The sequence below is a fragment of the Oncorhynchus tshawytscha genome, linkage group LG06 (assembly GCF_018296145.1).
Source record: "Oncorhynchus tshawytscha isolate Ot180627B linkage group LG06, Otsh_v2.0, whole genome shotgun sequence".
Classification (NCBI taxonomy): domain Eukaryota; kingdom Metazoa; phylum Chordata; class Actinopteri; order Salmoniformes; family Salmonidae; genus Oncorhynchus; species Oncorhynchus tshawytscha.
Genome location: NC_056434.1, coordinates 41,080,537 through 41,103,313, shown reverse-complemented (window position 1 = coordinate 41,103,313; position 22,777 = coordinate 41,080,537). Strand labels below are relative to the sequence as shown.

At 42.0% G+C, this 22,777-nt stretch overlaps 1 protein-coding gene across 2 annotated transcripts in view; it reads right to left on the bottom strand.

The window, feature by feature from the left end:
- Nucleotides 1-22,777, bottom strand: part of btbd11b (BTB (POZ) domain containing 11b) — a 127,485-nt gene that overhangs the window by 75,225 nt on the left and 29,483 nt on the right. The gene's annotated exons all lie outside the window — the stretch shown is intronic.

The window sequence follows — 22,777 nt, the reverse complement described above, 5'->3', positions numbered from 1 at the left end:
GCCGTAACACATCTGGACAAGAGGAACACCTATGTGAGAATGCTTGTTCATTGACTACAGTTAAGAATTCAACACTATTGTTCCCTTGAAGCTCAACATCCATCTCAGAGCCCTGGGCCTGGACACCACCCTCTGCAACTGGATCCTGGACTTCCTGACAGGTAGAACACAGGCTGTGAGGATTGGAAACAACACCTCCTCCACACTGACTCTTAACACAGGGGTCTCCCAGGGGTGTGTCCCAGTTCACTCACAACTATGTAGATTTGCACAACACCAATTGCATCATCAAATTTGCTCAGGTTTGAGTCAGCCTATAGGGAGGAGGTAAGTGAACTGGTATTGTGGTGTCAGGACAACAACAAGCTCTCCTTCAATGTCAGCAAAACAAAGAAGTTGATTGTTGACTTCAGGAAGCAGAGGAGGGAACATGCCTCGATCCACATCAACAGGACTGCAGTAGAGAGTCGGCAGTTGTAAGTTCCTTAGCGTCCACATCACAGAGGACTTGATATTGTCCAACAACACCACCACTCTTATCAGACCAACAGCGTCTCTACGTCCTAAGGTGGCTGAAGAAATGTGTGTCCTCTTCAAATACTACCGCTACACCACCTGAACGGTTGCATCATGGCCTGATACGGGAACCCCACACACACCAGCCACGAGCTGTTCACTGCCTTACCTCACGGTATCTGAGCATTAGATCTGATACCAACAGACTCAGAGACAGTTTCTGTCTACAAGCTATCAGACTGCTGAACACTTGAACTGGACTGACCACCTGCACTGACTCTCCTCACATTAGCTCACATGCACTCACTCACATAGATATACACTCATCCACTCATCCACACACACACACACACACACACACACACACACACACACACACACACACACACACACACACACACACACACACACACACACACACACACACACACACACACACACACACACACACACACACACACACACACACACACACATACACACACACACATCACAACTGCTGCTACCAGACTCTTGTTATGATTGCAAAATACATGTAAATATTGGACTATCATTTGGAACTTCCTGTATTTTACTTACACTAAAATGTTTATTCTATTCTACTGAGCCATTAATTTATGTTCATATTCTTATCTTCTAATAAACTCAGCAAAAAAAGAAAAGTCCCTTTTTCAGGACCCTGTCTTTCAAAGATAATTAGTTAAAATCCCAATAACTTCACAGATCTTCATTGTAAAGGGTTTAAACACTGTTTCCCATGCTTGTTCAATGAACCATAAACAAGTAAGGAACATGCACCTGTGGAACGGTCGTTAAGACACTAACAGCTTACAGACGGTGGGCAATTAAGGTCACAGTTATGAAAACCTAGGACACTAAAAAGAGGCCTTTCTACGGACTCTGAAAAACACCAAAAGAAAGATGCCCAGGGTCCCTGCTCATCTGCGTGAACGTGCCTTAGGCATGCTGCAATGAGGCATGAGGACTGCAGATGTGGCCAGGGCAATAAATTGCAATGTCCGTACTGTGAGATGCCGAAGACAGCGCTACAGGGAGACAGGACGGACAGCTGATCGTCCTCGCAGTGGCAGACCACGTGTAACAACACCTGCACAGGACCGGTACATCCGAATTATCACACCTGCGGGACAGGTACAGGAAGGCAACCAACAGCCCGAGTTACACCAGGAACGCACAATCCCTCCATCAGTGCTCAGACTGTCCACAATAGACTGAGATGGGCTGGACTGAGGGCTTGTAGGCCTGTTGTAAGCCAGGTCCTCACCAGACATCACCGGCAACAACGTCGCCTATGAGCACAAACCCACCATCACTGGACCAGACGGGACTGGCAATAAGTGATCTTCACTGACGAGTCGCGGTGTTGTCTCACCAGGGGTGATGGTCAGATTCGCATTTATCATCGAAGGAATGAGTGTTACACTAAGGCCTGCACTCTAAGGCAGGATCGATTTGGAGGTGGAGGGTCCATCATGGTCTGGGGTGGTGTGTCACAGCATCATCGGACTGAGCTTGTTGTCATTGCAGGCAATCTCAACGCTGTGTGTTACAGGAAAGACATCCTCCTCCCTCATGTGATACCTTTTCTGCAGGCTCATCCTGACATGACCCTCCAGCATGAAAATGCCACCAGCCATACTGTTCGTTCTGTGCGTGATTTCCTGCAAGACAGGAATGTCATTGTTTCGCCACGGCCAGCGAAGAGCCTGGATCTCAATCCCATTGAGCACGTCTGGGACCTGTTGGATCGGAGGGTGAGGGCTAGGGCCATTCCCCCCAGAAATGTCCGGGAACTTGCAGGTGCCTTGGTGGAAGAGCGGGGTAACATCTCACAGCAAGAACTGGCAAATCTGGTGCAGTACATGAGGAGGAGATGCACTGCAGTACTTAATGCAGCTGGTGGCCACACCAGATAGTGACTGTTACTTTGACCCCCCCTTGTTCAGGGACACATTATTCCATTTCTGTTAGTCACATGTCTGTAGAACTTGTTCAGTTTATGTCTCAGTTGTTGAGTCTTGTTATGTTCACACAAATATTTGCACATGTTAAGTTTGCTGAAAATAAACGCAGTTGACAGTAAGAGGACATTTCTTTTTTTGCTGAGCTTATTTCTTATTGTTTGGGACCCTGAGATCTGACCACAAGACCCGACCATGAAAAACTGTGGGCCCTAGTAATACTCTATATAAAGCAAAAAACAAATGTACTAATAAAACAGGAGAACTTCATGATCTGTCTGTAATATTTATGGTCTATTTATATAATCCACTTGTATTTTCATGAGTAGCAACAACAGTAGAAATCTCTCAAGGGTTAAAACCGACAGACAGACTTCATTGGCACACAATTGCAACAGGATTCTAAGTCTCCACCTGTGTCATCAGAGACTACTATCTCATGAATGACAGGGAAGACAACACCTCGGAGGAAAATGGTTCTCCACCAGAAGGCAACCACATCACTCGGGGCAGATGTTAGTTTGTGTTTGTACATGCGTGTGTGTGTTTCTACTCCTGTTCCTATCTTCTGATAGAAGGCCCTCCCAAAGCTCTGAAAGATTCACTTAGGGATGAAACTACTCTCTCTCCCCCTCTCTGAAATGTATCTTCTCTTATTCTCAAGCAACAATATATATACAGTGCCTTCAGAAAGTACTCTCACCCTTTACTTTTTCCAAATGTTGTTGTGTTACAGCCTGCATTTAAAATGGATTCAATTGGGATGTTGTGTCACTGACCTAAACAACTTACCCCATAATGTCAAAGTGGAATTATGTTTTAGAAATGTTTACAAGTTAATAAAAACTGAAAAGCTGAAATGTCTGTAAGTATTCAACCCCTTTGTTATGGCAAGCCTAAATAAGTTCAGGAGTAAAAATGTGATTAACAAGTCACATAATAAGTTGAATGGACTCACTCTGTGTGCAATAATAGTGTTTAACATGATTTTTTAATAACTACCTAATCTCTGTACCCCACACATACAATTACAGTGCCTTCAGAAAGTATTCATACCCCTTGACTCATTCCACATTTTGTTGCAGCCTGAATTCAAAATGTATTAAATATTTTTTTTCTCTCACCAATCTACACACCATACCCCATAATGACAATCTGAAAACGTGTTTTAGAAATGTTTGCAAATGTATTGAAAATGAAATACAGAAATATCTCATTTACTTAAGTATTCACACCCCTGAGTCAATACATATTAGAACCACCTTTGGCAGCAGGTCTGTCAAGCTGGTTGTTGATCATTGCTAGACAGCCACTTTCAAGTCTTGCCATAGATTTGCAAGCCAAATTAAGTCAAAACTGTAACTAGGCCACTCAGGAACATTCAATGTCATCTTGGTAAGCAATTTCAGTGTATATTTGGCCTTGTATTTTATATTATTGTCCTACTGAAAGGTGAATTTGTTTCCCAGTGTCTGTTGGAAAGCAGACTGAACCAGGTTTTCCTCTAGGATTTTGCCTATGCTTAGCTCTATTGTGTTTATTTTTATCCCAAAAAACTCCCTAGTCCTTGCCGATGACAAGCATACCCATAACATGATGCAGCCACCACCATGCTTGAAAATTTGAAGAGTGGTACACAGTGATGTGTTGTGTTGGATTTGCCAACACTTTGTATTCAGGACATAAAGTTCATTTCTTCGTCAAAATGTTTTGCAGTTTTACTTTAGTGCCTTGTTGCAAACAGGATGCATTTTTTGGAATATCATTATTATGTACAGGCTTCCTTCTTTTCACTCTGTCATTTAGCTTAGTATTGTGGAGTAACTACAATGTTGTCGACCCAGCCTCAGTTATCTCCCATCACAGTCATTAAACTCTGTAACTGTTTTAAAGTCACCATTGTATTCATGATGAAATTCTTGAGCGGTTTCCTTCCTCTTTGGCAACTGAGGAATGACGCCTGTATCTTTGTAATTGATACACCGTCCAAAGTGTAATTAATAACTTCGCCATGCTCAAAGGGATATTCATTGTCTGCTTTTTGTTTTTTACCATCTATCCAATAGGTGCCATTTTTTGCTATTTGCTAGGCATTGGAAAATCTCCATGGTCTTTGTAGTTGAATCATTATTTGAAAATAACTGCTCGACTGAGAGAAGGGGAGAGAGCGAGAGAGAGAGAGAGAGAGTGTGTGAGAGAGAGAGAGAGAGAGAGAGAGAGGGGGAGATAGAGAAAGAGAAATAGAGAACGGGTGAATGAGGAGTGGTGAAGTGCCAACGGAGGAAAGAGTGAGTTGAGAGCAAAAGGGAAAATCAATGAGGTGAGGGAGAGATTGATGGCCAGTTATCAAGCATATACAGTAGAGTGAGCCAACACTGGCATAGATTTGATAGAGTCACTTTCCCTGACTTTATACTGTAATATAGGGAGATCTAAAATGACAGGCAACATGATTGTTAATCAGTCCCAGATCTCAGTCGACGTCTCAACTCCCTCTACAAAGCGTCTCCTCTAATGACCTTGGCAAGAAACAGGCAACTAAAGAAAAGACAAACCGATACGATCTGCAGCTTGGAACTGTGTGTCCGCAGCCCAATGCCTGATGCCCTTTGGTGGAAAATGTGATAGTCTGCCCATAAGAAACGAGGCCAGAGGCTGGTTCCAGGAGCATATGAAATATAATCAGACCTTTGTCAGCTCCCAGCTCCATGCTACTCACTATCAGCAGGTTTTACAGCCGCACAACTCAAAAAAAGGCATGAGAGCAATTCCACGGAAACAGAGTGACGCCGAAACACACTTTTTATTTTAAAAAGTGAAAAAGTAAGTATTGGCGAACAGTATAGTACAACACAAAACAGTACAGTAGAGCTCAGTAGAGTACAGTAAAGTAAAGAAAAGTAGAACAGAGTATAGTTCAGTAGAGTAGAGTAGAGTAGAGTAGAGTAGAGAACAGTCCAGCATTGCAAACACAGTTTGTGATAACTTGTTTTGGTTAGCGTAAAACAAGCTAGCCCTAGGACGGTTTGAATATAGGTTTAACTATTTAAACTGAACATTTTACTAAAAGCCGAAGAACACCATCCCAACCGTGAAGCATGGGATGGCAGCATCATGTTGTGGGGGTGCTTTGCTGCAGGAGGGACTGGTGCACTTCACAAAATAGATGGCATCGTGAAAAAGGAAAACGATGTGGATATATTGAAGCAACATCTCAAGACATCAGTCAGGAAGTTAAAGTTTGGTCGCAAATGGGTCTTCCAAATGGACAATGACTCCAAGCATACTTCCAAAGTTGTGGCAAAATGGCTTAAGGACATCAAAGTCAAGGTATTGGAGTGGCCATCACAAAACCCTGACCTCAATCCTATAGAACATTTGTGGGCAGAACTGAAAAAGCGAGTGCAAGCAAGGAGGCCTACAAACCTGACTCAGTTACACCAGCACTGTCAGGAGGAATGGGCCAAAATTCACCAAACTTATTGTGAGAAACTTGTGAAAGGCTACCCAAAACGTTTGACCCAAGTTAAACAATTTAAAGGCAATGCTACCAAATACTAATTGAGTGTGTAAACTTCTGACCCACTGGGAATATGATGGAAGAAATAATAGCTGAAATAAATCATTCTCTCTACTATTATTCTGACATTTCCCATTCTTAAAATAAAGTGGTGATCCCAACTGACCTAAGACAAGGAATCTTTACTAGGATTAAATGTCAGGAATTGTGAAAAACTGAGTTTAAATGTATTTGGCTAATGTGCATGTAAACTTTCGACTTCAACTGTACATCGAATTAAGATGCAAAGATGTCTGCAGAAAGAAAGGGTTATCAGATATGACAACTTGAGTTTGAAAACATCTCTTTTGGTTATTGAACTACAGTAAGTGAAGTGGATCAACACCCAGTAACAGAATGACGTTAACAGAATGATATCATGGCTACATGCCAAACTTTCTCGATTTTTACTTTTAATAACCGGCTTCTGGAAAGAAACAATGTTGGCATGCTCAACCTGTGTCGCTCATTCAGCCGATAGAAATGTTCAACCGGTTTTCCCCACTAAGCAATGAGTCTGAATCAAAGCCAGAGCCTTCCCAGGTCTCTCCACCCGTTTCGGGGTCTGAGCCGCCAAGGCCTCCCACCATTATCTCTGACAAATTGAAAAGCCTAGTCATTGGCAACTCCATTACCCGTAATATTAGACTTAAAAATAATCAGCGCGATCATACATTATTTACCAGGCAGGGCTACCGAACTAAAGGCTAATCTGAAGATGGTGCTGGCTGAAGCTAAAACTGGCCCTCTTTCTGGGATTCACCCATATGCAGGACCAAGCCTGGCCTGCTGAGGAGTGATGTGCTCCATCCTTGCTGGAGGGGTGCTCTCATCTTATCTATCAACAGAGACAGGGCTCTATCTCCTCTAGCTCCACAATGAGATAGGGTGCAGGCCAGGCAGCAGGATGTTAGCTTGGTGGAGTCTGACCCTAGCACAGTCAGTGTAGTCAGCTCAGTTTTGCCCATTGAGATGTGTCTGTGCCTCGATCTAAGTGTGGCAAAATTAAACATGGCAGTGCTTGCCTTAGCAATCTCATCCTCATCCATTCCTGTCATTAATGAAAGAGATTGTGATAATACCTCACATCTCAAAATAGGACTACTTAATGTTAGATCCCTCACTTCCAAGACAGTCATAGTCAATGATCTAATTGCTGATTATAAACTTGATGTGATTGGCCTGACTGAAACATAGTTCAAGCCTGATGAATTTACTGTGTTAAATGAGGCCTCTCCTCCTGGTTACACTAGTGACCATATCCCCTGTGCATCCCACAAAGGCAGAGGTGTTGCTAACATTTATGATAGCAAATGTCAATTTACGAGAAAAAAAAGACTGCATTTTCGTCTTTTGGGGTCTAGTCATGAAATCACATTTTTGGTGACTACAATATTCACATGGAGAGGTCCATAGACCCACTCCAAAAGGCTTTAGGAGCCATCATTGATTCAGTGGGTTTTGTCCAACATGTCTCGGAACCTACGCATTTCCACAACCATACCCTGGATCTAGTTTTGTCCCATGGAATAGATATTGTGGATCTAAATGTATTCTTCATAATCAGACCACCATTTGATTATGTTTGCAATTGAAAAACACCGTAGTGCTACTTTTGAAACCATCAATCACCACATTCTTTTGGAGAGATTGGAAAATCTAAATTGGTCTATGTGGATAAGTTCTTGCCTGGTTTAGCTCTTATCTATTGGAAAGATACAGTATCAGTTCGTCTCTGTGGATGTTTTATCCTCTGACAAATCAATAGTAAGTTTTGGTGTTCTTCATGGCTCTGATTTAGGACCAATTGAAAACAATTGTTTTCACTATACAAGGCCAAAAGTATGTGGATACCAGCTTGTCGAGCACCTCATTCCAAAATTATGGACATTAATATAGAGTTGGTCCCCTCTTTGCTGCTCTAACAGCCTACATCTGGGAAGGCTTTACACTAGATGTTGGAACAATGCTGTGGGGACATGCTTCCATTCAGCCACAAGAGCATTAGTGAGTTCGGGCACTGATGTTGGGCAATTAGGCCTGGCTCGCAGTAGGCGTTCCAATTCTTCCCAAAGGTGTTTGATGGGGTTGAGGTCAGGGCTCTGTGCAGTCCAGTCAAGTTCTTCCACACCAATCTTGACAAACCATTATGGACCTCGCTTTGTGCACGGGGGAATTGTCATGCTGAAACAGGAAAGGGCCTTGCCCAAACTGTTGCCACAAAGTTGGAAGCACAGAATGTAATTGTATGCTGTAGCGTTAAGATTTCCCTTCACCTGAAGGGGCCTTGCCCGAACCATGAAAAACATCCACCAAACTTTACAGTTGGCAGTATGCATTCGGATAGGTAGCGTTCTCCTGGCATCCGCCAAACTCAGATTAGTCTGTCGGCCTGCCTGACGGTCATCACTCCAGAGAACGCATTCCACTGCTCCAGAATCCAATGGCGGCGAGCTTTACACCACTCCAGCCGACGCTTGGCATTGCGCATGGTGATCTTAGGCTTGTGTGCGGCTGCTCGGCCATAGAAACCCATTTCATGAAGCTCCCGACGAACAGTTCTTGTGCTAACGTTGCTTCCAGAGGCAGTTTGGATCTCGGTAGTGAGTATTGCAACCACTTCGAGGCTGAGCCTTTGTTGCTCCTAGAGGTTTCCACTTCACAATAACAGCACTTACAGTTGACTGGGGCAGCTCCAGCAGGGCAGAGATTTTAGTTACTGACTTGTTGGAAAGGTGTCGTCCTATGACGGTGCCACATTGAAAGTTAATGAGCACTTCAGTACGGGCTATTCTACTGCCAATGTTTGTCTATGTCACCAAAGGGTGTGGCTGAAGTAGCCAAATCCACTCATTTGAAGTAGTGTCCACATACATTTGGCCATGTAGTGTTCATTCAGAAATACAATGTCAACTTTTAGTGCTATGCAGATGACACACAACTGTACATTTCGATGAAACATGGTAAGGGCCCAAAATTGCCTACCCTGGTAGCCTGTGCTTCAGACATAAGGAAGTGAATTACTTTTAAACTCGGACAAAACAGAGATTCTAGTTCTAGGTCCCAAGAAACAAAGAGATCTGCTGTTGATCTGACAATTCATCTCGATGGTTGTATAGTCGTCTCAAATTAAACTGTGAAGGACCCCGGCGTTACTCTGGACCCTGATCTCACTTTTGATGAGCATATCAAAAATATTTAAAAAGCAGCTTTTAGCCCATCTTCATAACATTGCAAAAAAATATGAAACTTTTTGTCTTAAAATTATGCAGAAAAGCTAATACATGCTTTGTTCACCTCAAGATTAGACTACTGCAATGTTCCACTCTCCGGCTACCTGGATAAACAACTAAATAAACTATAGCTAGTGCTAAATACAGCTTCTAGAACCCAAAAACGTGATCATATTACTCCAGTGCTAGCCTCTCTACACTGGCTTCCTGTTAAGGCTAGGGCTGATTTCAAGGTTTTACTGCTAACCTACAAAGCATTACATGGACATTTTCCTGCCTATTTCTCAGATTTCATCCAGTCGTACATACCAACACGTACGCTAGGGACAGACACAGACCTGCTTATTGTTCCTACAATGTCTTAGCAAACAGCTGGAGGCAGGGCTTTCTCCTATAGAAGTCCATTTTTTATGGAATGGTCTGCCAATTCATGTGAGTGACAGACTTGGTCTCAACCTTTAAGTCTTTACTGAAGACTCATCTCTTCAGTAGGTCCTATGATTGAGTGTAGTCTGGCCCAGGGGTACGGAGGTGAACATCAAGGCACTGGCGTGACGAACCACCCTTGCTGTCTTTGCCTGGCTGGTCCCCTCTCTCCACTGTGATTCTCTGCTTCTGACCCTATTATGGGGGCTGAGTCACTGGCTTGCTAGTGCTCTCCTATGCCATCCCTAGCAGGGGTGCATCACGTCTTGCCAGGCTTATTTCGCTATACTCGACTTGAGTGGGTTGAGTCACTGATGTTAACTTCCTGTCTGGTCATGCGCCCCCTTGGACTCGTGTGGTGGGGGAGAGCTTCATGGGCTATACTCCACCTTGTCTCAGGATAGTAAGTTGGTGGTCTGTTGATATCCCTCTGGTGGTGTGGGGGCTGTGCTCTGGCAAAGTGGGTGGTGTTATATCCTGCATATCCGAACGTCAGGACTACCTGGCCTGATGACTCCTTGCTGTCCCCAGTCCACCTCGTCGTGCTGCTGCTCCAGTTTCTGCTGTTCTGCCTGCGGCTATGTAACCCTGACCTGTTCACCGGATGTGCTACCTTGTCGTGCTGCTGCTCCAGTTTCTGCTGTTCACCGGTTCTGCTACCTTATCCCGGACCTGCTGTTTCGACTCTCTCTCTCTCTCTCTCTCTCTCTTTCTCTGCTGATGTAAAAAGAGCTTTATAAATACATTTGATAGATTGATTTTGTTCTGCACTATACAGAAATTCAAATTATGAATGTAATTCTCTTCTTTAACCTGAATAGGTACACAAAGGTAGGCAAATGTAATATCCTCCTTTGCATGTTTTGATATTATTCTAATGAGCTCCGCCCCCAATCAAAACCAAATTGGAACCTATCATAGACGTCTATGTTTCACAAGTTTGGACATCACACTACAGCACAGTAGATTACAGTACAGCACAGCACAGAACAGTTGAGTTCAGTACAGTAGATCACAGTAAAGTACAGTACAGTACAGTACAGTACAGTACAGTACAGTACAGTACAGTACAGTACAGTACAGTACAGTAAAGAAAGTAGAGTATAGTACAGTACAGCACAGCACAGAACAGTTGAGCTCAGTACAATACAGTAGATCACAGTACAGTACAGTAAAGTACAGTACAGTACAGTAGAGTACAGAAAATAACAGCACAGAACAGCACAGTAGAGCAAAGTAGACTACAGTACAGTAAAGAAGATTAGAGTCTAGTACAGTAGAGTAGAGTACAGTCCAGTCCGGTAGAGTAAATTATATTATATTACATGATAGTGTGCTCTACTGTACTGTACTGAACTGTACAGAACTATAATCTATTTTCTTTACTGTACTGTACCCTACTGTGCACTACTGTACTGTACACTACTGTACTGTGCTCTACTGTACTGTGCTCTACTGCAACTGTGGTTTGTGATTACTATGATTTCCCACTGTAGCCAATTGCAGTTATTCTGTTCCTGATTTTTTTGGTCACTCTTACCGATTTGGTAACAGAGTGACGCGTTTTAATCACTTAATAACTCACCTCTGTGTGTCTAAGTAAATGGTGCAATGGAGGATAGTTTGGGGTATAATACAAGCTTTTCACACAGTGTTTGGCTTAGCCCAGAGCTAAGGGAACTCTAAGCCCAGGGCTAAGCGATGTATCACACAAATTTGAAAGGATAACTCCAACCTTAGCCCAGGGCATAGCTAGCTGTTAACATCAACTCTTTGGGCTAGCCAAAAACACAGTTTGTGATACCTTTTTGGGGTTAGTGTAAAATAAGCTATGCCTAGGACAGCTTAAACCTAGTTTAAGGATTGCCCAGGACAAAAAAAAAGTATTTAGGAACTACTATTGCTAAAGTTTTGTACTTATTCTCTGCAAAACTGGTGAATATTACAAAATGTTTAACACATTACGTAATCAGAATACTTTTATGAGTAAAGGAGTAAAGTAATGCCTTACTTTTTCAAATTGGGTAATATTATTACAGTTATTAACATGTGTAGTACTTTCAGAATCATCTCTACCGGACCCAAAAATGTATAGAGGTCACACCTCTGATCTTTGCCATTGATCGCTTCTGTGACAGGAAAGCCCACAGAGGCAAGTGTGCCTTCTAAACATCTCTATTGGTCCGTGTAGCCTATGTGTACTCTATAACCAGAACTGGTGGCTCGAGAGAAAGATTTTGAAAGAAAAGATATGATAGTGCAGCACTTGTAGACTAGCACAGGAAAGCAGAGCCACAGATGAAAGGAGAAACTAGTGAACAAACCTGAGTTAGTAAGCAGCCTATCTTTGGCTCGAGTGGCTCGCCTTGCTCCCTCTGACTGTCAAACAAATGGTGAGATGTTTTTCTTTTTCTTAAATGTAACGGAAAGTAACATAACGGGTTACTGTCCACACAAAGTAATATTGCAAAGTAACTGTAATGAGAAATATGTACTAATCCCAACACTGACTATGGCTACAAAATAACATCAGTGACACCACTAAAGACACTATGACCTCACTAGCTGGAGGCGTTCCCAAGGGTTGGCCCACAGCTGTCCATTTAGAGCTAACGATCGCTCTCCACCACTTCAACCAACGCCTTGATGAACTGAAGGGATGACCTCATCACAAAGCTGACTGACATACCAACTCGCCAGGTCTCAGATCCGTATGCGCTTTAGCCAACTTCTCTATCAGAAAAGCTGGCTAAAACACCTATCGATCTGGGACCAGGCTACTGTTTGACCAGTTGTAGACATAACAACAAGGCGTGGAGCTGGCAGGGCAAAGAGCAGTTGGGGAACAACATGTTGGACGGACACGAGCGAAGGCCAGAAACCTCATCACACAGCTGATAGGTAGAGTTTGGGATTGGACAACAAAGCCCTTTATCTATTTCCCAGAGTCAGATGAACTCTCTGATACCTTTTTTATGAAGTTGAGTCCCTCATCAAGGAAGTTGGAGATAGTGTCACAAGCCAATGCTAACTAGGTTTAGCGCATTAACTGGATTCCTACAGGAACAGCTAGCTGTTCCCATAGACTTCCAGTCATTGCGCAAACGCTAGTTAACAATTGCGCTAACACAAATGACACAGAGACATAAAAAATTGTATCCACCAGCAATGTTCCTCTAAGCTGAAGTGCGGGCTGATATTTCTTCTGCACGGGAGTCCCAGAGAGCTGTGCTTCCGCGTACCAGTGCGGAAGAAATATCAGCTCGCACGAGATTGAACTTCAGTCAACAATCAAGAGTTTTCCAACTTATTTAACACTATCAACATTTCCCTTTACTGTGGGAATTGTGATCGAATCAACACAATATTAGCCACTTTCAATGCAACATTTCGAAACGAAACAAAGTATGCAAGAGATTTTGCTATTGCCAGAACGCATTGGAGTAGGATTCTATTGCATTGACAAGCACAGCTCAGCCCGCACTTTACAGAGCTGTGGTAGGCCTACAGTGCATTCGGAAAGTTTTCAAACTCCTTGACTTGTTTGCTACGTTACAGCCTTATTTTAAAATTGATTAAATAAAAATGTTTCCTCATCAATCTACACACAATACCCCATAATGACAAAGCAAAAACAGGTTTTTAGACATTTTTACAAATGTATTAACAATAAAAAACAGAAATACCTTATTTAAATAACTATTCAGACCCTTTGCTTTGCTATGAGACTTGAAATTGAGCTCAGGTGCATTGATCATCCTTCAGATGTTTCTACAACTTGATTGGAGTCTATCTGTGGTATAACCAATTGATTGGACATGATTTGGAAATGCACACACCTGTCTATATAAGGTCCAACAGTTGACAGTGCATGTCAGAGCAAAAACCAAGCCATGAGGTTGAAAACATTTCTCCAGCATTGAAGGTCCCCAAGAACACAGTGGCCTTCATCATTTTTAAATTGAAGAAGTTTGGAACCATCAAGACTCTTCCTAGAGCTGGCTGCCCAGCCAAACTGAGCAGTCAGGGGAGAAGGGCCTTGGTCAGGGAGGTGACCAAGAACCGGATGGTCACTGACAGAGCTCTAACAGGACAACGACCCTAAGCACACAACCTTGAACCCAATCGAACATCTCTGGAGAGACCTGAAAATAGCTGTGCAGCGACGCTCCCCATCCAATCTGATTTGAGAGGATCTGCAGAGAAGAATGGGAGAAACTTCCTAAATACAGGAGTGCCAAGCTTGTAGTGTCATACTCAAGAAGACTCAAGGCTGTAATCGCTGCCAAAGCTGCTTCAACAAAGTACTGAGTAAAGGGCCTGAATATGTAAATGTGATATCTCAGTTTGTTTTTAATACATTTGCAAAAATGTATAAAAACCTGTTTTGCTTTGTCATTATGGAGAATTGTGTGGAGATTGATGAGGGAAAAAAACTATTTAATCCATTTTAGAATAAGGCTGTAATGTAACAAAATGTTGAAAAAGTCAAGGGGTCTGAATACATTCAGAATGCACTGTATTTGCAAATAGACCATTGCCATACATGGATCTGTGCCATACACTTTGAACTGGACTGTGTTTACAGCATGAGTGTTTGTGAATAGATATGCTTGTTTTGAAATCAAAGCAAGACCTGCATGTAGCCACATGTGCACATTTGTTCATATTCTTTGCTAGTTAGTGAGTTATTAACCCAGTTATAGATCATTTGTAGTCAGCATGGGGGAGCGGTTGCTTCCTACAAGAGCACCAAACATGTACATTTCTAGACATCTTTGAAAAGCCAGTTGGATAAAGACCTTTTTTTTTGTCTTAAAGAGGCAGTGTTGTATTTTGAGACAGGCTTGATTAAGCCAAGTAGCCAATAGGCAGCAGAGGGTAGCATCATTTATCTGATTCTCTGTCGTAATGGAATAGGAATATTAATGCTTTTTATTTTGTAAAGTGGTTTCTTGCATCAAACCACACAACAACATTTTAAGTCACTTCATTGTCTGAAGGACAAGTGGATCAACAGGTTAAGCCCTGCATGTTGTTTTCAAAAGTCTCATGGAATGCAGGCAAACATTGAACACTGCACATTGGCTGGTACTGTAGGCTGAATGATAGAACAGCTATTTCCATGTTAATATGTTATTTGACACATTTTTGGTTTTTGATGGTAGGCCTACATTATGACCAAACAGCCAAAGTAGCCTACTTGACCACTGTCTAAAACTGTAACTTAAAGCGGGTACAGTCTTAGTGTTTACAGTGAATGCACGCTGGAAGTCGCACAGAATGTTCTCAAAGTTCAGGTTTGTGCTCATCAGACCTGAAATTTACTCATTGCCGAAATAAATTTAGAGGGAACATGGTCCACGAGTTTGTCTGAATATGGGGAAGTAGATAAAAGGCCTCATTGCCAAAATCCAGAACCATCCCTTTAACGGGTACAGCATGCAGACTGTGTGGTGTAGGGGGCTATCTGATCAGGGAAAATCAGGCACTGTATAGTACAGGAATCTCTGCTGCCTGCGCTCACACTGCAAACAGAGAAATCTTTGAAAAGCAGATACGTTTCAGTTGTAGGCCAATCTATTTGAGAATACTTTAGAATACTTTAGAATAAATACTTTAGAATAAATCTGATCTCCCCTTTAACTTTTAGCTAGCAAGCTCAATTTAAGCTAGCCAGCTAGTTGGTTTTGGGTTCTGAGTTAAGAACAAATGAAAGAAAATCATGCAAATGCAGAGAGAATAGTTACTGTAGCTGATGGGTGACCTTTCAGACAGATTCTCAACTGTGAAATTGAGCATTGCAACAAAAAAAAGTCCCCGGAAAGGAACATGATATTTGATCCTGGTCATTATAGCTACCTGTCTGGGGTAGCTACAGTGCTCACACTGAGCCAGCTAAAAGGTAAGAATGTTCTCTCAAAAAAAAAGCGACCAGGGAAAATAGGGCAGTTCAAAGGGCTACACACTGACTCTTTAGTCCACTTTGTAGAAGGGAACGGTTTCTGACCTCGAGGTATCCAGGGCCATAAAACCCAAACTCTGTGCATAAATCACATTTAGAAGGGAAAGCTGCCTGTTAAAAGTCTGGCATCAGGAAGAGTGCATCAGGTCGTTAACACAGGTGGGAGGTAGTAGTATAGTGTACTTTCATCTGGTCAAATTAAAAACATACCACAATTACAAGTACAAACGTACAGAAAGTACCCCATTCACTGCCATGAATATGATTTTGTCACATGAGGGTCCCTTCACACTACTTGTGGTAAAAGTCCATGCCAAAAAGTAAACCAATGAATCGCAACCTTGCACAGACACACCCCATATTCTGCTGGCTAGAACCAACTAAAATGGCTTCTTTCCTGGCGTCGTTTTTTCTGCAAGCAGTGTGAAAAGACCATAAACGATAAAGCGTGTTCCTCTTTTTATATGAGTAATGGTAGCTCACCCTCTGCATCAGTAGAAGTCAAATTCAACATTGTGGGTGGGCTGGGATCCTCTATTATAGTCTCCATGATTTTCTACTCTGCTCTGTTATTGTTGTTATGTACCTCACTCTGTCCCGTTGTCCTGAACAGAAAGTGTTGAATGGCCACTGTCTGCCAATGCCATATTAGGCCATGCCCATAGTGCCCTAGGATAGAGTAAGTAAGTGTACTGTTAAAGTGGCATGTGGCCTGCCGGTCCCCACATGTGCACATGTCCCCACATGTGACTTCACATAGATCAGCCACACTGCAATACACATGGACTGCATCTGAAGGCCCTTCGCCCTCTGGATATAGTAGCCATTTGAGTGGTTAGACATCCAAATAAAAGTAGAATCATTGACGGTGGATCAATCTTTTCTATTGGGTTTTTGAGGAATGTAGTTGGCCTGGCTGTGACTGTGTGAGAGTTTAAATGGAACCATTTAGATGAAGAGAAGCACCGAGAGCCATTAACCCAGCTGGCTGGTGTGGTATGATGCAGCCAGCAGTTGAACTCATGGCTCTGTTTGAATCCACTCCAAAGGCTCAGAGAGCGGCTCTCCGGCGTGAATTTAAAGTTAAACAAATTAAAGTTTTTATTGATTCTAAAACTACTCCCAGGTGCCACAGTAAAATGAGTCCCTCATGGCAGTGCAGGAGAGAGAGAGAGAGAGAGAGAGAGAGATAGAGAGCGCGAGAGGAAGAGAGAGATGATAGCACTTGCAACAGTGCAAGATTTCATTAGCTCCAGGAGGCTACCACCATTTCAGTAGTGTGTTGTTCTGTACTAGCTCTGTTGCTCAAAGCTAGTTCAGGCTATTAATGTGAGGACTATACTGCTGAACCCATAGAGAAAAAAACTGCATTGATCTCTATGGCTGAACCAGCAATGAGTGAGCACAGGATTAAGGATCATAGAGGCAGTGTGTCACATTAATCTCCTTCCCCACAGGGAACACTAAGCTACAGGTGAGAGAGGATATGAAGGCTGTGGCTCTCTTCACAAGGACAGATGGAAACTCTTTGATTACATCTGAAGCTCTCTTCCTTTCTCTCTCCTTTACACTCTCTTGCCATCTCTCGCTCTCTCTATCATCTCTCACTCACTTTCTTTCTTTCATTCATTCTCTCTCCATCTCTGCAAGCTTTTATTTCCACATTGGCATTAAATGTAACGTGATAAAAGGTCATTATCAAATATGTTTGTGTCTGTATATAGCCTAAATGTTTATTGTTTACATATAGGAAGGCCATTAACCAACACATCACTATAATGTCACAATCACACACAAATATTTTCATTTTTTAATCCTCGCTGTATATGTTATTTCAAAATGTGCCCATTTATTGTTGGACTGTTTTAATACCGGCCATGAAACTCAAGTTGTTTTATTATCCGGACCAATAAAGAACAAAAACAGCCTGTTTGAACAATTTACCAGAGTACGACTTCAACATATCCAGTCAAACTCAATAAATACACAGCTCTGTTGTTTCTTCTAACAGTTCACATCCAAAATTACAGCGCATAAGTCTGGCATCTGCAAATTGACTGCTGTCATCACGCATGTTGCCCTTTGCCTTACGTGGCTCAGTGCCATCTTTCCTTCAATATACCAAGGGCCTGAGAACACACAATGCCAACAAGTACACAAACCAAGCCACCAAGCTCGTGGGACCCCTCTGTTGTCCCCTCCCAGATCCCAATAGGTCCAGGGGCCACTGTGCATTAGTGACTGGCTATTTTATCAATAGCACAGCATAATCATCTGGAAGCTATCCATCTTGTCAATTATAGCAAGTTATCAATTTATCATGCACAAAGTCATACCCTAAGAGCACTGTAATCATTAACAGTACTGAACACATAAATAAACTGGTGCTTTGGAATACTGCTCTGTTTTCAGAGCAGTCAAAGAATGGGGAAGAGTTTAGTAAAAGAGCAATCTAATTATTTGACATCACTGAGCTACCATTCCTGTGAATGCCAAATATCCCTCCCTCTTGGATAGCATTCATTATGACATCACTGTGGTTTCGTGTCTTCTCAGACTTCCCAATCCCAGAGATGGGCTGTAATACTCTTTTAAAGACCCATCATTACGAGCAATGGAGCCATTCACTTCAGAATCAAAAGCCTATTTAATGATACTATAAATATGTGTGGGGTTTGCTGAGCATGGCTAACAAGGATAAAAAAAAACATCCAAATGAGTCAAAACACTGAGGCATGCAAAACACAGTAGGATGGTCTGGAGTGGGCTACCCAACTGTGTTTGTTTTGAATGTGGCGAGAGGTGATGATGTCATTTTGTTGGGATTCCTGGAATAGATTACATTGACTGTGTGGTACTCAAAGCATGGGTTGGGCATTACCAGTGTTTACCCACTCGGCAAAAACTGGTTGAATCAACATTGTTTCCACGTCAGTTAAACCAAAAACATCTATGTGATTACGTTGAATTAACATGGAAAACTGATTGGATTAGCAAAAAGTCATCAACATATGGGGATTGCAGCATTTTTTTCACCCAAGTTTGAAACATGCCGATATGTTTTGCTGATTTCATGTTGGATTTAAGTTAGTTGACAACTCAACCAAATGTAAATCAAAACTAGACATTAAACTGACATCTGTGCCCAGTGGGTACATCTTAGAAGGTGATTGACTGGGCATGTTCCATATGGCAATATAGCCATGCTGTTAAACCACGTATGCCTTCTGAGACTTCTGTAACAAAACACATTTCTTTCAAGGAACTAACATACTCATAGCTTGCTTCATATATTGTCATTAGCTTTGTTGCTAAGTGTGGCAGTATCGAAAATAAGGCAAAACACTAGAACCAGAGAAGTTAGTGGTATTCTTTTCCTTCGAAGGCAAATGCAGTGGATTGAATTTTCAAATAAAGCATTTCTTAATGGCTCCTTAATGGCGCTTGAACTCCATTGAGGCTCTGCCAGTGACACAGAGTGAATTCAGTGGAAAGTAAAGAGCTTAATGGGCCTACTGGGCATATCTTGAGTCATTCTCCCATGATGCCTTATGATGCCTTACACTTGGCTGAGGAGATACAATATGTGATCAAAGAGAGCAGCCCATATGAGACATGATTTCAGAGCGGTATTCTATATCATTAATCCTCATATGCATGCATCGTCATTCAAATTGCAATGTAGGTGAACCCCTTGCCTCTCGGAGGCAATAAAAGCTTTAGAGTGGTATATTTTGGGATGGAGAGAGACAGGGCAGCGCAGGGAAATAAAGATCAATGTAATGTAATGCACAGCAGTTCCAACGTAATGGATGGAAAAAAGACTGTTGTCTCATATTTCTCATGTTCTCTACAATGTTTCCAGGAAAGAGATTCCAGTCAGACAAGTCAAGCTGTAAAACATTGTGCAGCAGTCCTGAAAGAAAAGAATATACTGTATACCAATCAGATTACAGAGGTCTTTGACAAGACTGTATTGATTCAGTTCATATAGGTATACTGTAGCAGTCTCTCTTATCTCTGTACTGCAGACAGACGAACAGACAGGAAAGCTACAACTGAAAAACACCCTATGTTAGTTACCCCAAAGACAAAAAATTATGAAAAAACAACTTGTACAGTATTTTCATAGAAAGCCCAACTTCCGTTTTTATTTTGTATTTTTGTTTTGACCCCTTTTTCTCCCAATTTCATGGTATCCAATTGGTAGTTACAGTCTTGTCTCATCACTGCAACTCCCGTACGGACTCGGGAGAGACGTGCATCCTCCGAAACACAACCCAACCAAGCCGCACTGCTTCTTGACACAATGCCCACTTAATTGTGCGGCGCCCCATGGGTCTCCTGGTCGCGGCCGCCTGCTACAGAGCCTGGAGTCAAACCCAGAATCTCTATTGGGAAACAGCTAGCACTGCGATGCAGTGCCTTAGACCACTGCGCCACTCGGGAGGCCCCAGAAAGGCCAACTTCCAGTGTGACTCTACCACATGTGGAGATCTGTGGTGCAGCGATAAGTATGTACCTGCTTACGTACCTCTGAATGAACTTTTAGCTTGTGAGGTTTTTCTCTTACTAGACACGGTTGAGCATAGTGCTGGGTGAGTGCACCAGAAGTGAACTAAGCTTGGCCGAGTGTCCCAGGACACGGTGGCTGCCACTCTGATTAATTTTCACTTCATCAAACCCTATCATCTGGGACTGCATGGCTGAGCTGGGGAGGGTTTTATGAAGGCCTCCAACCACAAAATGTACTCCTGGGATTCTGAGGTGCCAGAAGAAATGTATAATAACTACCCTCCACACCACGAAGCGTAGCTACTTCAGAGGAAATGCGTTGACAATATCTCACTATCACACCCAGAAGGAAAATAATTACTGAGAAAGCTTGACCGCTATCTTATGCCGTAATGGTTATGACTGCCTATGACAGATGTTATAATGTCTTATGTAGTTGTTATGGAGGCTTTATAAATCCACACTTAAGCAGCACTTTAAGTGTTACCCTACCACTTGGACTTCTAAACCCCTTATTTAGGAGTTTAACTTTGAGTCTTTTGTAGATCCTGTCTGAGTTGATTTTCAACAGTCACTTTTCTGATGAGAATGGATGGTGGATGGGACCTTGCCAGCTGGAGGGGCTGTGACGTAGAGTGATGTATCTGAGGTCTCTGAACATATACAAATCACAAATTGTACAGCTCATGGTCTACGCAGTAAGATTATATACACAATTCCCTTCTCTGGGGGGCATATAAATCTTCCTAAACACCCTCTCAGCCTTCACGGCTGCCTTAAACAATGTCTGGAGAACAGGCAATTCGGTTATTCCTCACATTAAGAATTCAATACGCACTGTGATGATAACAGACAGGACAGTAGGCTATGCTTTCATAGTTCTTCAGCCTGCCCAGGACTGACATGCAAATTATCTTATTGCACGTTGAATTGCAACCACTAACCCCCCTCCTTTGAAAAAACATGTTACAGCAAAATCAGACAAACTAATTTCACACCTCCTGGGTATTGGGACTATGCTACTGATAGTTACAATGTACTTTATTTCATTGTGGCTCTCACAATGAAATTCCTATAACTTATTGGATGAGAAGCAAATAATGCCTTGATATAAACAACATGACAGTTTGGTGAGGTAGTACAGTGGGTATCATAACTATTCACCCACCAGTGGATTTCTTCACATTAAATTGTGTTACAAAGTAGGATTAAAATGGAATATATTTTCATTTTTTGTCAATGATCTACCCAAAGATTTATCAGAAACATAACACTAATATACCTTAAATTGGATAACTATTCACCCCTCTGAGTCAATACATGTTAGAAACACCTTTGGCAGTGATTACAGCTGCGTGTCTTCTTGGGAAAGAGCTTTGCATACCTGGATTGTGCAATATTTGACAATTATTCAAGCTCTATCAAGGTGTTGGGGATCATGGCTAGACAGCAATTTTCAAGTCTTGCCATAGATTTTCAAACAGATTTTTAAGTCAAAACTGTAACTTGGCCACTTAGGAACATTCACTGTCTTCTTGGTAAGTAAACTCCACTGTAGATTTGGCCTTGTGTTGCAGGTTATTGTCCTGCTGAAAGGTGAATACCTTTTTCAGTGTCTGGTGTAAAGCAGATTTTGCCTGTGCTTAGCTTCATCCCGTTTCTTTTTATCCTGAAAAACTCCCCAGTCTTTGCCGATGTCAAGCAAACCCATACCGGGATGCAGTCACCACCATGCTTGAAAATAAGGAGGCAGTTACTCAGTGATGTGGTGTGTTAGATTTGTCCCAAACATAAAGCTTTGTATTTTGGTCAAAAACTATATTCTGTGCAATGTTTTTTTGCAGTATTATTCTGTATATTTTTATTCTTACTTTCAGTAGGTCATTTAGGTCATTATTGTGGAGTCACTACAATGTTGTTGATTCATCCTCAGTTTTCTCCCATCACAGCCATTGAACTCTGTAGCTGTTTTAAAATCACTAATGGAGTCATGGTGACATCCGAGCAGTTTCCTTCCTGTCCTGCAGCTCAGTTCAGAAGGACACCTATATCAGAAGGACACCTATATCTTTGATGTGTCTGGGTGGTTTAATACCTCATCCACAGCATTATTATTAACTTAACCATACTTAAAGAGATATTCCATGTCTCATTTGTTATTGTTACCCATCTACCAATCACTGCCCTTCTTTATGAGCCTTGCGAAAAGCTCCCTGGTCTATGTAGTTGAATCTGCGCTTGAAATTCAATTTTCAATACTAAACTGAGGAACCTTACAGATGTTATATGTATAGGGGACAGAGGAAGGAGTAGTCATTCAAAAATCATGTCAACCCCTACTATTTCACACAGAGTGGGTCCATGTATTGTAACTTATGTGATTTGTTAAGAAACATTTTACTCCTGAACTAATTTAGGCTTGCCTAAACAAAAGGGGTGAATACTTATGCAAGAACTGTATTTTAGTTATAACATTTTTATTTATTTGTAAACATTTGTAGAATTTCTTTTCACTTTGCCATTATGGAGCATTGTGTGTAGATCAATGACAAAAACAAATCACAATTAAATATGTTTCAAT